The following is a 13367-nucleotide window of genomic DNA, read 5'->3' as shown; positions in this document are numbered from 1 at the left end:
ATGTTGGGGGGAGAATTTATCCCAACCACAGTGAGTACTGTACAAAGCATGCCCAAGGGCCTTAGCCCACTCTTCTGCAAGATTCAGCGCATGCTCCTTTGACACTGTGTGCGAGAAACTGGGCAGGTTTACCTACTCCCCTCTCGGAGCTGCGAGAACAAAAGGTGGGGGCCAGTCAGCCTCCGCTAACAAAATGCCATATGTAGTTGTAAGATTTTCCCAAAATACCCCTTTTATGGTACGTTGTACGTCACCTTCAATTATAAGGCCGATTTCAAATTACCTATCAGGGGGAGCTACTCTAGTATCAGCTGTCTCAACAACAACAAATTTGTCAGTCGCTGTCACCTTCAGTAGTGGACGCAGGGCCTCTCGCACTATGGTACTCTCCGCCGCACTGTCCAACAGCGTTAGCGCCCACGTCTGATTCCGAAGCTGCCTTCTCACTATCTGTGACATATCTCACTGTTAAAGCGTCAACTTTCTTTTTCTGAAACTGAGGTCTTTTCTGTGAAGAATCGTCCTGCTTGCCTTTTCCGTCTTTCTGGCGGGGCTGGTCGCGACTCTGCTGGCCACCCCTTCCTCTGCCGCCACCTCCACCACCAGACGATGAGGCTGAGGTGTCCTGTAAATAACGAGGAGAATGTTGATCAGGAACATGAAATCGATCAGGTGACTTAATCGTAGTGCTGTCGCACAACTCATAAGAGCGCTCAGTAGACGCAGGCACAGGTGATGCGTGACGGGACTCCTGTTTCTGTTGTTGTTTACATGGTTTTTTGTTTTTGTTCCAATTTTACTTTGGGGCTTTCGGCTGATCGTCTTTTTCAGACTTTGGTCCCTGAGTTTGTTTTTTATCTTAAGCAGAAAAGGGCTTGACACCTAAACTATTACGGCCTATGGTCTTATAAGCCGCCGTAATAATTCTTGGTAACTGACGGGGTTGATCGGCATCGGGGACCTCGCGCAAGGCATTAGACACTTGGAAGTTCACCACATCTCCCTTTATATTGGAAAGGACGAGATCGGAAACTACATCAAATGAGCCAACAAGTCTCATTCCCAATTCAACCGCAACTTCAGGTCCGTGTCATCTTGAACGCGTTTGATGACCGTCTGCAGGACAGCCATTGACGGAGTGCCGAAGCAACTCGTGTACACTGCCGCAGAGATTCTTCCCCACGACTCGCAGTCACCGGCTTCCAGTACCAAGTCCTTGGGCAAACTAATTGTAATTCTGTGTTTTTCTACAGGACTCGAATTAGGAAAAACCGCTTCCAGCTAGTCAAATTTCTCGGCAAGCCAGAAAGGCATATCATCCTTATCCTGGGGGTGCTTGCCCATAACCGCATTAACCATGACGGGACTAAGCTTCAACCCGCTGGGATCGCCGCAACGCCAGGGGCCCCGCCCTAGAAATTGCGGGTAATATATTGAACTAAGGCCCTAATAACTCCAATTGCGGAGGTATATAGGGGCCTCAACTCAGCAACGGGGACTGTCTCCGCACGAGGATATGGGGTAAATCCAGCCAAAACAGGCCACGAAGCACCTGGAATGTACAAAGGGCCTAATCTAATCGCCGTTAAACTGTGGGGAAGGGCGCCATCAAACCAAACACGGTGCTGCATGCAGAAATCAGAATTTCCTGTGTCCTATAAGGAACATATTCCCCGGGCACGACTTTGACGGCTGACCGCGCTCCCTTCGGTAAGCACATGCACATCGTGCGGCCCGCCCCCCAGTCAGTGTGTCCCCTCCTCCTTTCAACCAGCCTTCCCTCGCTTCCTCTCTTCTTTCCAGGTACCTTTCCGGACCCAGGCAGTGGACCAAGTAAATCTGACACTGCTTCTCCAAATCACTTCACCACAACTAGATGTTTCCCAGGGTAGCACGGGGCTCCGTGTCTACGCCTATTTCTCATTCGTCCCGTAAGTTTTACTTGCCGCGCACCTATGTCGGTTCCCCGAACGTCTACCATTTCCCTACCCCCTAAAACACCCCGCCCTTTCATCACAGATCCCCGTGACCTTCCTCTTCACCCTTTTTCTACCGCCTAGGATTCCACCCGGGACTCTAACGAGTCCACGCTGACGAACGGATCCCTTCCGCCATGCGGGATTGGTTTCCCCAGCTCGCCGCACTTCTGGACCTTCTTCTATTTACCGGCCAGCACACTTCCCGGTAAGGTTTGTTTTGCCCACGTGCCGCTCTAGTCCATACCGCCTCCACCACACCTTATTCATGTCTCAATTTGCACTCCCGGTTTTCGCCCCTAAACCGTACCACAACCGGACCTGCGACAGTCATTTCACCATCACGTTAACGCTTCCCTCCAACCAGCGGCTTCTCCTACCTCTGGTGCCAGCACGCACACCCAACTGTCCCTCCAAACTCGCTGCTCAAGCATCCCCCACGCCTAGCGCTAGTGTGCACACCCTGTTGCCCCACTAGACCTTGCCTTCAAACGCTGCATATATCTCCCCCTAGCCTGGCGCCAGCGCTCACATCCAGTTGCCCCTTTGACCTTGCCTCACAACACTGCACAAGCACCCCCATGTGCCAGATGTTCACACCCTACCCCCTACCTCACAGACTAATTTCTGGGCCTCTGTAACTTGTGTAGCCCCTGGACATCCACTTAACATGTGTACTTCTCACACAAGTGCCATGTCCTGGCTGGCCACCCCTCTAGCCCTACCCCCGACCCCTCCTTCCCCCCCACCCCGGTCAGGCCTCCCCACCATTCGGTCCAACAAGCCCACCTCCCCATGTGTTCACATCTGCCATGGACCTCCCTCCTTGCCCACACCGGCCTCGAGATCGCAATGCATCCCTCGCCTCCTTCCCGATCCCTTATTTGTCCTTTCCTCCCTCTACAGCACTGACCAAAGCGGGCAACACGGTCCTGATGAAGATCCTCACTAGATAGGATCAAAACTCCGGCAACCCCCAATATTGCGCGACTCATGGCGCCCCACCTACCTTGGTTCTCAATCAAATATCAATGAACCATCTACTGAAGAAGAACCATTGCTCTTGTATGTACTGTATCGTCACTGTGTCACCTTGCATCATTCGCTGTGTTCAACCACCTGTCACTTGCGCCGTCACTCTTTGCTTCACTATCACCTAGTGCACAAAGCCCCCTTGGGTTGCCATCGCATTCTATGCCTACAGTGCTGCTTTAACTGTCTCATAAAATGTGCTCCTAAAGATATATGATGCTATGTGCACTTTCTAAAAATCGAAAATTCTGAGTCTCTCTTTCTTTACCTGTGCTTTGTGAAACCACTTGGTGAGCATCCATTGGTGTGTAAACTGCTTAGAGGAGTTCGGATGGTTAAACCCTGTGTCCAAAGTATTCCCAGTTGTGGAATGTTTCTATTGCCCTGAAATTTCTCCGTCCATCACCACCCCCTTTTGTACCGCTTTGGCTGCCATAAGTGTGGCAGGGTATGCTCAGACGTGAGTCCCTTGCTCACTTTGCCACTGGATTCAAGCAAGCCGGGCTGAAGACGGCTGTAATGCCAGAAACCGGTCCTCGGAAGCTTGTTTCCGGTCCAGGGAAGGCATGGCTTGGCAGTTCGGGTGGACTGTTCCCATGAGGCACAGGGTCAGACTGATTTGCATATAGCCATGTCTGAACTGGGGTGGCAGAGTGGGCTTAAGAACGGTGATGGATCAAACCCAGATCTTTTGACTGGGTGTGAGTGTTTGATTGGTTCAGATGCTCCGTCCATCACCACCCCCCACCCCCTTTTGTACTGAAATTTCTAGAGGCATGGCCCTTCAATAAATATCTGTGTCGTAAGCAGTTATCCACCAAGCTCACTATGTTACTCTGTCTGGTTTCATGTAAGAGAGTATCAGATGTTCGAGCCCATGACTTAGAGGGGCATAGATTTTCCCCGGAAGGAGTGTCATTCAATATATCTCGGAGGACTTATGGGGCAGATTGACAAGCCCCTTGTGCCTCTTGTACGCCGCCGTTGCGTCACTTTTGTGACGCAGCGGCGATGCAAAGCCAGCGCCATGCTGCGTTGTATTTACAACGTGGCGCATCTGGGAGATGTATCACATTGTAAAGCCCTGCGCAACATGTAGGCGTTCCGGTGCAGCGGGGGGAAAGGGGGCATTCCGGCGCAGGAACGCCTCCTAAAAGTGGCTGATTGAAATCTACAAAATTTCACTCAGTCACTTTTAGGGCAATGCTGCGTCAAAACCCTGCACCTGCTTGAAGCAGGCGTAAGGATTGACGCAGCATTTTCAGGATAGGGCATCCCTGAGCCTTGCTGAAGCTGCATCGCGCTTGTGACGCAACTCCAGCAATGTGCCGCCTTTACGGCAGCAGATGCGTCACGCATCTGTCCATTTTTGCCCCATGGTGCGCTGCATTGTAAATGCCGGGCATTCATAGTGGCGCAGCCATGACGCACAATAACTGGTGCATCCCTGCTGATATGCAGGGATGCGCCAGTTATTGTAAATCTGCCTCCAAGTGTAATACCTCTTAAGTCTCCTACCCAGCTTTTCCCAATAATCCTAAACTGTGTGTCATCCAATGTGTAAAGGATTACGAATAAAGTACTGCCAAATTCCATGCAGGTATGCAGGTTCAGTTATTAATTGCTCTTCAGAAACCCTTTCACCCAGTGACTCCAGCCACCTTGTCACGATGGATGCGTTGGCTCATGAGCGAAGTGGGTATTGATATTTCTAAATTTGGGGCCAATTCAGCTCGGGAGCTATGGAGTCCAAGGCTTTTTCAGCTGGAGTCAGCTTGTCAGACATTATGAATGCAGCTGACTGGTCTACAGAGAGTACATTTAAAGCCTTTTATTATAAAAACCAAATATCGCTGTTGCCTCTGTGGTGGTGTCTAAGCTTTGAACAAGCATAACTGGAGCCTCCGGTTCTGACATAGAATACAAAATTTGCTAACATTCGTGACAAGAATTTTTAATTCTATTAAGGACACGGAGGCGAGGATTATCCCACCCAGGCGTTATGTTAACAGTGTTTTGGTTGATGAAGGTATATATATTTATACTGTGACTATTTATGTGTTTTTTACGCCCACCCCTGTTTTCTGCTGATATGTTGTTCAAGGGGTTATGGAATGATAATACAGGTGTTTCTCTTCTTTCCTTTAAGGAATTGATAACAAGTGATGCTTCAAAGTCTAAGCAGAGGTGAAGGTTTCATGTCTACACAACGTTTCTGAGTTTGTTGGGTCAAGTCCCGGATCAGAAGATAGCCCCGTTGGGCTTCAGGTTGATTAGTCAAGAGGAGGTTCCCTGCCTTATGCTGTTCTTTGGGAGCAGGTTGTTCATGGACTTAACTGTTCAATGGTTCGCAAAAGAAATAGGACACTGTGCTTGTGGCTGGACCTTTTATAGGGGCTACTCTATGATTGTCATGTGATCCATTCTGTGTTTTTTCTTACTGGTTTACTATTAGCTGCTGTGGAATTCAGTAAAGAAATGTCCTTAGTAGAATTGAAAATTCTTGTCATGAATGTTAGCAAATTTGTAATTGTCTAGGACGTTAACAATTTAATCTGGACTGTGCTGTCCAATAGGGTGCTGCTGCACACAGCACAGAACAGGCTGAATGCACATCTCACTGACCACATCCTGCACTCTGACACTGATGGGACAAGTTATGGAACCAGCCTGCAGCCTGGAACCTGGTTCTGGCTCAGAAGCAGCTTCTGGAACCACCAAATCTAGGGCAAGATTTACGAAGGTATGATGCAGCGCAAAGGAGCAAGACAACTTGCTGCGCTGGACCTCACCAAGTGGGCAATAATGCACCTTATCTACTAAGATATGATGCCTTCCTGCTCTCTCCCTGCACTGGCACACAGTGCAGCCTAGCGACAAATCAGGTACCTTTGTACTAAGGTGTAAGGGTGCCTGCATTGGTGACAGGATTGTTTGTGTGTAGGAAGGGACACCTTCCTGCACAAAAACAATCCCAGATGTTTTTCCTCTTGCTACGTGTGTTGCAGAATGCATGGAAGCCATGGTAGCCCCCTTCCTGTCCCACTTCACTCTCTATCTCTGTCCCACAAGATATTGAACCTGTGCATGGAAGGGAAGGTCTCCACAGACAATTGGGGCTCCCTAACAACCTTTGAGGTGCCAAAGATTCATCCAGTGTTATAGGCCTCTTTGGATCCTCCCCTGTACTGGCCTGGTTTGTACCCCATTTTACTTCACCCCTGCCTCTCCATAACTACTTGAAAGAGTGCCCAGGACATGCCAAGACCTATGTGAGAAATCCTTTTTGAATGTGACCAGTGTTTTCCAAGGTTGTAGACCTTGAAGTGTCCCTAACAGCCCAGACCCTAACCAGCAAGTCTGCTGGATCCCGTAGACCTCACATGACACCAAAAAACTCATAACGCAATTTGACAATTTTGAGATAACAGTTGTGAAATCCCAGGGGCCGAATGCCACCCCAAAACCCTGCATTGCCTTGCCTCAAATTTCATTTTCTCCACAAACTTTGCGTGTCCAGGTTGATAGACTCGTCAGGACTTTTTCCCCCATCCCCTGTAACAGAAGATAAGCCGAATGAGCTACCCTGAACTCCAATAGTCTATTATACTACACTTCGATGGCACCTAGAGATATTTTATTCAACTTGTCATTGACTGATAATCGGGTCAGAAACCATTCAGTAACCCAAGACGCATTTGCTTTTAAAGTTGACACCTTGAACTTGAATCAAGTTGTGATGTGGTTCCAAAGTTTAAACCTGGATTGTGTTAGGCGTTACATCTCTATAAAGCACTTTGGATTGTTACTAATGTACTCTATTTTAACCGCACTTTTGTTCTCTTATGATAGGAAAAGACGTTCCTAGTCCTCTGATAGAACATTAGTCTTCATTGAGCGCGATAGATTTGTGCCACAGTGTGCTTGAGACCAGGCTCACATCCTTGGCAGAGATTATGAGTGGCCTGTTAAAACGTCTCTTATTTGTACGCTTTGGAATTACAATTACCAGGGGCTCTTGCAATTCTGGGGGCATGAAAATATGGTGGATTACTTATTTTGAGGGAATAACACACAGAAATCGGTCTTTCCAAGCCAATTCCTGTATGTTTTCTCCCACTGTTTCACAGGGATATGTTGGCTGCTTAAATGTGCGAAAAATCCAAATGTGTCATTCCGATGATGGGCTCGGTGAGGCAAGACTCAACTTCATCCCTGCCTGATTCTCGCGGCCCCGCCTTTTTGTAGTAATTCGGGATACTTCCAGCCCACCTGTGACGAGGCCTCTTATCTGGGCTTGTCCATGTGTGGGGTCGCGTGTAAAAGCGAAGCCTGTCATGGCGGCCCATTGTGGCGCTGCCAGCGGGTGCGGCCCGATAGGGTGCTCTCCTGACAGGCGCTAGTGTGACCCTGATGGATGGAGCGTAATGCAGATGCTCAGTGTAAACACCGCTCTTCCAGCGACATCCACTGCGTTTGCATTCGATGAATGCGATATTTTATGGCACAGTATGCACATTGCTTGACTTCTAGGCCCTTTTTTACTGCAGTGTAACGACTGACTGTCTCATCCATTCATGCCTGGTTGAAAGATACCACAGACTCGATGCTGAAGTTTTCACAGATTTGTCACGTGCTGAAAAGTCCTCACGAAGAGAGAGTCAGTTCTCTCAGTGTATCTCTTTTCTTGAACATTTGGGAATGTTTCGGTTTAGTATTTTCGATCACAGCCTTGCACACTTAGAGGCATATTTAAGAGCGGCTTGTGACATGCCAGCACCAAGCAAGCCTCGAAGTCAGATTTGTGAAGCCACTCAAAGCCACATTGTGTGGCATTGAATGGCTTCATAAATCTGGAGGAAGGCAACACAGCGCAAATCGCTGAAATTGTCTTACTCTGTGCAAGGGAGGTGCACCATGGGCGTTGTGGTGGGCGTTCCCATGCAACTCCCATGCCTTTTTTTTAAGCACTCCCAATTTGACAAGGACTTGTGAAGCTGGGAATGCATCAAAAATCTTACGCCCCTGGGGAGGTGTAATGAGGAGAAAAATCTTTATTTCTCCTGCTTTTTCCTCTTTCTCTGTGGGCTGCATTGTGCAGCAGAGGAAAGAGGAAAACTCCTTTATGGATTGGTTTTGTGCAGGAAACCAATGCTGCCTACAACACAGGCACCCTTGTATCATGGTGCAAGGGTGCCTCCATCGGCGTTAGGCTGCAGAAATGGCACCAGTGCATGAGGAAAGGACAGGAATACACCATTTTGGATTAATACTGTGTATTCCTGTCCTTTCTATGTGGCTCAAGGCAGCAAAGCAAGGTAACAGTAGTACAGGGCAGCACAGCAAGATAACTTGCTGCGCTGCCCTGTGCCTCCATTCCAATGAATATTACCCCGAGTGATATTCATCAGCCGTCATGTGCCAATACACGTTGTTGTAGAGGGAGCAACGGTGTAGTCTATAAAAGCCTATCCAAGGGATACTTCTGCTTAGGAAACACCCTGAAGTGAATTACTTCCAAGTGCTCTCGAACATGAGGATAAAGGACATAGGACAAATTGGGGCCGATTACAAGTTAGACAGAGCAGTATCCCCATGGCCATGGGGCATTTCACCCGGATTGCCAGGGTGCCGGAGCATCAGACCCACTTTTACCAGTGAAAAGAGCCAGCTAGTAAAATCGCTTTAAGTTTGGTCTGTGAGTGCAGCCACAGCTTGATCCCCTCTATGGGACAAATAAAGCAGTTCATACTCCCAGTGGCAGTCGAACAATTCTCAGTATGTCAGTGTGGCCTAAATGTTACTTCACTGAAGTCATAGGGACTGTAAAAAATCCAGGCCTCACACGAAGAATAAGTGTAGCAAATGAGCAGTGCCTATTCAGCAGGAGAGTGGTACGGGTGTGGTCTGTAGTTGGTGCATTTTGGCGCTGATCTGATTCATTCTGTTAAAATATTTGTTTTCATCACACTTCAGAATTTAAAAAATGTGTTTTATTTCTGCTTTACTATCTGCTGATACATTTTGAAATATCTGTACAGTTCATTTATAGGTATTTACATATGTTGTACGGTAGAACAAAACTGACACCTTATAACCTTCCTTTTCACACACTCGGTATCCCACCAACCTTGTCAAATAGTTCACCTTAAAAAATCTTCTAACTTTGCACCTAGAAAAATAAAAGTAAACCGGAACCTCAATTTGTGACATCTGACTTTTGTCTATAAAAGCACCAGAACGTGTAAAGATGTAAACAAAATTTAATGGCATCTTTATTGTTCATTATGAACAAAAAAATGGTGATGCCGTGGGTGCTGGAGCACCTCCCCCCCCAATCTGCTTCGAGTGACTATGAAAGCTACCCCCAGGACTCATTCTCCCATTCACTCTTAGACCTCCCTATCGCCCAAATTAAGCCATTTTATCTCACCCTTTGTTTTCCACGTAAGAGCTAAGAGCAGGCTGTGAGCTGGAGCGTTACTCCCCACGGAATTGGGAATTCCTCAAGGAATTTTACCCAGGAAAAAAAGGATTCTGAATCTTTATTTCCCATTCCTTGGGTATAAAGTTGTATAACTAAAATGTATGTGCCGTAATACCAACCAAAAAAATTATTTCTGGCCACCTGGTATCCTCAGACATAGATCTGCATTACTTGTAATCTGGCCCCTGAAAGTAAAGTGATTTCACTAAGATGATCCAATTTGGTCAGGCATGGAAGCTGGGATTTGAACCACAGGATTCCTGGTTACACATTGTGCATATCAGGCACAGCATTTATATCGCTTCTTTGTGCCATTTGAACCTAAGTTACTGTCAACCGTAACAATCTGATACAAGAGGAACTTCATTAAAAAAACAGTAAGTTAAGGGAAGACGGTACTCTCTTTGAGAATGAAAGGAAGAGAAATATATGTGTTCCTTCTACTGACACAGTCTAACTGTGCTTGGAGAACAGAGAAGAATTTTTTTGGGAAACCAATCGGACCTTGTGTAAAGTGACTGGTGACTTTTAAAGCGCTCTAAAGCCTTAGGTTGAGTTCCCACTTTATAAAACTGCAAGAATTTATAAATAAGACCCTAGTGGTTCTGGCAGCTATTACTGAGCCAGAATAAGGTTCCAGGTGACAGGACACAAGTTACCACAAATTAAATGACCACTGCATTTTTGTGACAAGCTGTGTGCCTAGTCGAGACAGTTGTGCTCTGTAAAATGTTAGATGCGTCTTTGTGTCTAATTACAACAGTAGCTATTGCTATAGCACACAATCCAAAAAGATTATTGGTGGAAATTAGTAAGCATTTGTTACTACTCTGGAGATCTCATTTTATCAATCTTACAACAACATAAGATCGAGTTTGTTAGACTTGGCATCTTTCGCCTGGTCTCCCCTGATTTTTTACCTCTACCTCCTGTATTCTTGATGCTGTGCTGGATGTAGTTTTTGCTGGCTTAGATGCTTTGGGCATTTTGCCGCTGCTGATCACTGTCAAATTGCAAGTGCTCCCTGTGTATATTAGAATGACAATTGGTGCTCCCTAATTGGCATATTTGATTTACTGGTAAGTCCCTAATAAAATGCACTGAAGTGTGCCAGGGCCTGTAAATCACATGCTACTAGTGGGCCTGCAGCACTGATTGTGCCACCCACATGAGTAGGCCTGAAAAGGTATCTCAGACCTGCCACTGCAGAGTTTGTTACCTGCCATGACGACTTGGCAAATGCACCCACTTGCCAGGCCCTAACCTTCCCCTTTTCCTACATATAAGGCACCCCTATGGTAGGCCCAAGGTACCCCCTTGGGCAGTGGTGTAACAAATGTTGAGCCGGGCCCCCTGCAAAGTACACTTAGGGGCCCCTGCTCCAGATTTAATGCAGAGCTCTCAGGCTTGAGTACTGTAGTGAGGGGTGCCTTGCATCTCAAGGACCCCCTGCACCGCAGGGGCTGCGGGAGCCTGTGTTACGCCCCTACCCTTGGACAGGGTGCAGTGTATGTGAAAGGTAGGACATGTACTGGTGTGTGTGTCATGTTCTAATAGTGAAATACTGCCAATTTTGTTTTTCACTATTGAAAGGCTATTGAAAGGCTATCTTCCCCAATAGCATAGGATAGAATGGGAAATGCTTTGTAACATCTTACAAGTATAACTTCCCATTGGGACAAGATAGAGGAATAAAGTTGAGGCTCTCTGAACTCAGAATTTAATAACACACCTTTTAGTAAAGATGTGTTAAATTGTGTGTTTGAAAAGGCCACTTTTAGAAAGTATCAACATTTTTTGGTTACGTAAGGTGGGGTGGTTTGGAGCATTATGCGAACTGGAGTTCTGAGAGAGAGGGCGTGTTCATTAGCCCTACAACATCGGAGGAAATCCATTACAGGTTGGGGGTATTTAAGCATGATGGGTAGATCGAATTGATGGTATGATAGTGGTGGAGGATATCATGAGAGGCAGCTAATTGCAGCGTTTTAAAGGTAATGGGCTGATTAAAGAATACAGGCAGTGAATGCACAAGGGAGGTTAAAAGTTATTCATGTGAGGTTTTGAAGGTGGGATGTTGTTCAGTTTGGGGTACACGAATGGGAAGCAGGGGGTGGTCAAGTGTTTTGAGGTGATAGTTGGGGCAAGCGATTCAACACGAGACATTTTTTTTTGTAATTGGGGAGGTCATGGGTTAGGTTATTTCACTCATGTTCATGGCACTATTAATGTTTCGTCATTTTGCTTTGTAGTATCGGTCAGTTAAAATGTTTTCTTTACTCTGTTATAGAAACCCCTGATGAAGATCCCAGATGGCACGAAATGCATTGGGTGTGGAAGCATTTTGTCTACTCCATTTGATGCATCTGTAATTAACGAGCCGGTGTACGAAGCCCGAATAGGCATACAGTCGGTGGAAAAAAAGTTGAATAAAAAGTGCAGATGTAATCTTACCGTCTCCTTGGTGATGAATTAAGTTGAACAAGGACAAGTTGAAAATTGGGAAAAGAGAAAAAAGGTTTCAATGAATTATTTCATGAGTACCAAGATGAATTGGATACATGTGGGGAATGAATCCCATTTCTGGCAGTGCAACAGCGAGGAGCGCGATACACTTGCCCAGGCTTTGTCACTTTTAGAAAGTAGACACAAATGTTGTTTTTGCATTTGTCACCCCGAGTGGAATGGGTATGCTCAGACATGAGTCCCATGTTCTCCACACCACTGGAGTCAAGCTATCAAGGCTGATGACGGCTGATAGCCAGAAACCGGTCCTTGGATGCTTTATTCCAGTCCAGGAAAGACATGGCTTGGCAGTTCGGACTGGACTGTTCCCATGAGGCGCAGGGTCAAGGCTGATTTGCATATGGCCATTTCTGACCTGGGGTGGTGTGGAGTGCAAAAAAACGATGGATTTAGGCCCAGATCTCTGTACTGGGGTGAATGTATGACATTGTTCTGCATTCTGTCCATCAATTGTTGTTTTTGCATTTGTCACCCCGAGTGGGATGGGTATGCTCAGACGTGAGTCCCATGCTCTCCACACCACTGGAGTCAAGCTATCCAGGCTGATGACGGCTGATAGCCAGAAACCGGCCCTTGGATGCTTGATTCCAGTCCAGGAAAGACATGGCTTGGCAGTTCGGGCTGGACTGTTCCCATGAGGCACAGGGTCAAGGATGATTTGCATATGGCCATGTCTGACCTGGGGTGGTGTGGAGAGAAAAAAACAATGGATTTAGGCCCAGATCTCTGTACTGGGGTGAATGTATGACATTGTTCTGCATTCTGTCCATCAATTGTTGTTTTTGCATTTGTCACCCCGAGTGGGATGGGTATGCTCAGACGTGAGTCCCATGCTTTCCACACCACTGGAGTCAAGCTAACCAGGCTGATGACGGCTGATAGCCAGAAACCGGTCCTTGGATGCTTGATTCCAGTCCAGGAAAGACATGGCTTGGCAGTTCGGGCTGGACTGTTCCCATGAGGCACTGGGTCAAGGCTGATTTGCATATGGCCATGTCTGACCTGGGGTGATGTGGAGTGCAAAAAAACGATGGATTTAGGCCCAGATCTCTGTCCTGGGATGAATGTATGACATTGTTCTGCATTCTGTCCATCAATTGTTGTTTTTGCATTTGTCACCCGAGTGGGATGGGTATGCTCAGACGTGAATCCCATGCTCTCCACACCACTGGAGTCAAGCTATCCAGGCTGATGACGGCTGATAGCCAGAAACCGGCCCTTGGATGCTTGATTCCAGTCCAGGAAAGACATGGCTTGGCAATTCGGGCTGGACTGTTCCCATGAGCCACAGGGTCAAGGCTGATTTGCATATGGCCATGTCTGACCTGGGGTGGTGTGGAGTGCAA

At 47.1% G+C, this 13367-nt stretch overlaps 1 long non-coding RNA gene across 1 annotated transcript in view; it reads left to right on the top strand.

Annotated features, from left to right (window-relative positions):
* Nucleotides 1–11912, top strand: part of LOC144767390 (uncharacterized) — a 195157-nt gene extending 183245 nt beyond the window's left edge. The window contains exon 3 of the long non-coding RNA XR_013598186.1: nt 11786–11912. This is a non-coding gene — a long non-coding RNA (uncharacterized LOC144767390). The remainder of the gene's footprint in view (nt 1–11785) is intronic.
* Nucleotides 11913–13367: the final 1455 nt, after the last annotated feature.

Source organism: Lissotriton helveticus, chromosome 7 (assembly GCF_964261635.1).
Source record: "Lissotriton helveticus chromosome 7, aLisHel1.1, whole genome shotgun sequence".
Lineage (NCBI taxonomy): Eukaryota > Metazoa > Chordata > Amphibia > Caudata > Salamandridae > Lissotriton > Lissotriton helveticus.
This window is presented reverse-complemented; position numbering and strand designations above follow the sequence as displayed.